This window comes from Numida meleagris, unplaced genomic scaffold, assembly GCF_002078875.1.
Source record: "Numida meleagris isolate 19003 breed g44 Domestic line unplaced genomic scaffold, NumMel1.0 unplaced_Scaffold460, whole genome shotgun sequence".
Classification (NCBI taxonomy): Eukaryota; Metazoa; Chordata; class Aves; order Galliformes; family Numididae; genus Numida; species Numida meleagris.
Window position 1 is genome coordinate 2,450 of NW_018364676.1, and position 3,338 is coordinate 5,787.

Consider the following 3,338-nt stretch of genomic DNA (forward strand, 5'->3'; position numbering starts at 1 on the left):
CCCTCACCCTAACTCTATCCCTAACGCATAACCATAAAACTTAACCTAACCCTAACTAGTCACCCTAACCCTAACCTTGACCCTCACCTTAACCCTCACCCAAACCTGATCTCATAGCTGAACCTTAACCATAACCACAACTCCACTCCTACCCCTACCCCCGCCATGTCCCACCCACACCCCACACTGCAGACGTCCCCCGCCCTGCCCCATATGATGGCGGCTCTGCCCCACTGTGGGGGTTTGCTTGTGCATAATGACACCTGTGCAGCTCTATGTCTGCACAAATGTGTGCGTGTTGTGAACACGTGTACTTAGAGCATGGAACGCGAAGGTGTGCTCTGGGTGCTCAACACCAAATGTCATTACACACATGTAGCAAGACATGTGGTCATATGCTGTCCATGTGTGCTGTCACATATGCACAATAAATGTACATACACGTGTACTACATGGCTAACCCTGAGCCTTTGAGTGTGTTCGTGTGACACAATACATGTACACCAAAGCATGCACACAACAATGCACATCTGTGTCCTTAGCATGCAGTTCCCGTGTTGGCACTCCATGTGTGTCAGCACTGCATGCACATGTCCATAGCATGTGCCTGATGTCAGTACCACATGTGTGCCCCACTAAAAATGTGTGTCCTCATAGTGTGCCCCATGTCTGTGTGAGTGTCACTGTGTCCCCAAAGGTCCCTGCTGCTTTCCCCAGTGGGGATGGCAGAGGAAAGCGCAGTGGGGACAGAGTGTGGTGACAGCTGGCTGGACGTGTTGGGGATGGCATGTGACATCCCATGTGGGACATCCCATTGGAGCACGTGTCCTGTGTTTGGCATCCCATGGGGCACACCTTGCAAGGCCATGCCCTGGCAGCTCACTGGGGACAGACAGTGTGTGACACCCAAACGATGACAATCTGCAAAGGGCAACCCAACGGGGACTGTTTGCATCGCTCCATGTGTAACACATTATTGGGGACTCCAGGGTGCCACCACCCATTTGGGCACCACAATTGCCATATCAGGAGGTGACATCACAGCATCCTGTCCCCATAGAGGTACTGACAGCAGCTCTGCAGCAGCTTCTTGTTCCCACTGCAGTCTCACTGTCCCCAAGCTGCTCCTGCCTCATGGCACCAATGGTGCTGGTCCTCATCCTGGGTGAGTGACAATGGGGACATGGTGCCACAGGGGTTGGTGACACTGAGTGGGACCAGAACAGTGTCCCCTGCAGGTTGGTGTCTGGTGGCAGCAAACAGGGCGCAGCTCCGTCAGTATGGGGATGGAGGGATCAATGGGGACAGAGGGAGAGGAGTGTGGGTAGGAGGCCATCCGAGGGGTCCAGGAGGGTGTGCAGGGACAAGGCTGACTGGTGTCCGCTGTCCTAGTGCCCCGACCCTCCCTGTGGCTGCACCCTAGCCAGGGGGTGTCCGTGGGTGACAATGTCACCCTGCAGTGCCACCTGTCCCGGCCGGCTGCCTGGGTCTGGCTGTACATTGGAGGTTGAACACTCAACAAGTACAAGGAGCATGACACAGTCGAGTTCACCTTCGTTAGCACAAAGCGGGATCATGTAGGTACATATCGGTGTCAGTATTGGGTGCCTGAGTCAGAGGAGAATTCGGAGAAGAGTGACCCTGTGGAGCTGGTGGTGACAGGTGAGGGCGCTGGGGACACCAGATGCCTCTGGGTGCTCCCAACAGAACCGTGTCCCATTGCTGTCCCTTCCCCTCATGCAGATCGCATCTTCCAACCACCCAGCATCTCTCTTTGCCCCGAGGGATGTGTGGGGACAGGAACCAATGTCACCATCCGCTGCTGGAAAAAGAACTATGGGTCTGCCTTCCTCCTGCACAAGGATGGGTGCTCAGCCCCTATCCAGCGCCAGGAGCCTGTCAGTAGGGGCACAGCCACCTTCACCCTCCTTGGGGTCACCCCAGCCGACACTGGCACCTATAGGTGCTCCTACCACCCCTGGCATTACCCCTTTGTGTCCTCACCCCTTGGGGACAGCGTGACACTGGAGGTGACACCCACACCTGCACCCCCAGGTTGGTCTCAACCCCATTTGGGTACCACTTGGTATCCACCATGGGTGGCTGCGTCACCTCCTGTCCCCACCGAGGTAGTGGCCAGGGATGTGATAACCTGATCATCCTGACCTCACAGGTGCTGCATTTAGTTCCCATGGGAACCTGGTGGTGGTGGTGGCTGGGGGCTGCACTGCTGCCTTTGTCTTTATCCTCATCCTTGTCATCTTCTTCCTCCTTGTTCCTCGCAGATGTCGGACATGGAGAGATGAGAGCCCTGGTGGGGAAGGGGTTAAATGTCTTTTTTTCCCAGTAGATCCCCTCCAACACCCCTCAAGCCTCCCCCACCCATAGCCTCCACCCCGTTCCCCTATTTCTTTTTGGCACAGGTGCCCCCACAAAAAATCCCGAGACCATGGAGTTCCAGGCAAGTCTCTGTGTCAGGGGACCCCAAATCCCAACCTGACTCTTGGAGCCCCCCCAGTCCCACAGTGAGCCCCAAACCCTGCCCGTGGGAACCCAGGGGACCCCCAGCCTCATATGGTTTGCCCTTACATTAAGCACATCCCCCAAACCCAGCCCAAGGGAAACTCTAAATCTGCATTGTGGATCCCCTGATCACCCTGGTCCCTCCAAAGTTTAAACAGCACTCAGACCCCATGGGCACTTTCACACAATGTAGTAGGAACCCCAAACTTCACTTGTGGAGTGTCCCTCCTGGAGCACACTGGGGACACCCATGGTGACACTCTGCATTCCTATTGGGTTCCCAGGTGCCACCCAGTGACAGCGAGGGTCTGACCTACATCGAGCTGCAAGCTGTGACCCGCAGCATGCAGCCTCCAACCCTCCCTGCTGCCCCCCAGCCCTCTGTTATCTACGCCGAGGTGGCCACGGGGGGGCACCACTGATGCCTCCGATCTGTGTGCACAAACACGTGTGTGTTGGGTGTACACATGTACTTCAAGTGTGCACAGTGCAGGTGAGTTGGGTGTGCTCACCATCACGTGTGCACTGCATGCATGTGCCACTGCATGTGTTCATGTGCATTACATCTGTGGACAGTGTCGCATATGCTCAATAGATGTACACATGTGTGTACTATGAGCTTAACTCTGTGCCTCCATATTTGTATGTGTGACCTCATACATGTACACTGATCCATGTGCACAACACTGCACACGTGTGTCCTTACCGTGTGCCCCGTGTCTGCACCACATCTGTCCCCACAGCAAACACCAAGGACACACGTGTGCTCCCCATGGAACATCTTCATCACTCCAACCCAAACCAGCACCCATCCC

At 55.6% G+C, this 3,338-nt stretch overlaps 1 pseudogene; it reads left to right on the plus strand.

Moving 5' to 3' along the window:
- The first annotated feature begins 1,143 nt into the window (after nt 1-1,143).
- On the plus strand, nt 1,144-3,327 carry LOC110391689 (annotated as a pseudogene).
- Nucleotides 3,328-3,338: the final 11 nt, after the last annotated feature.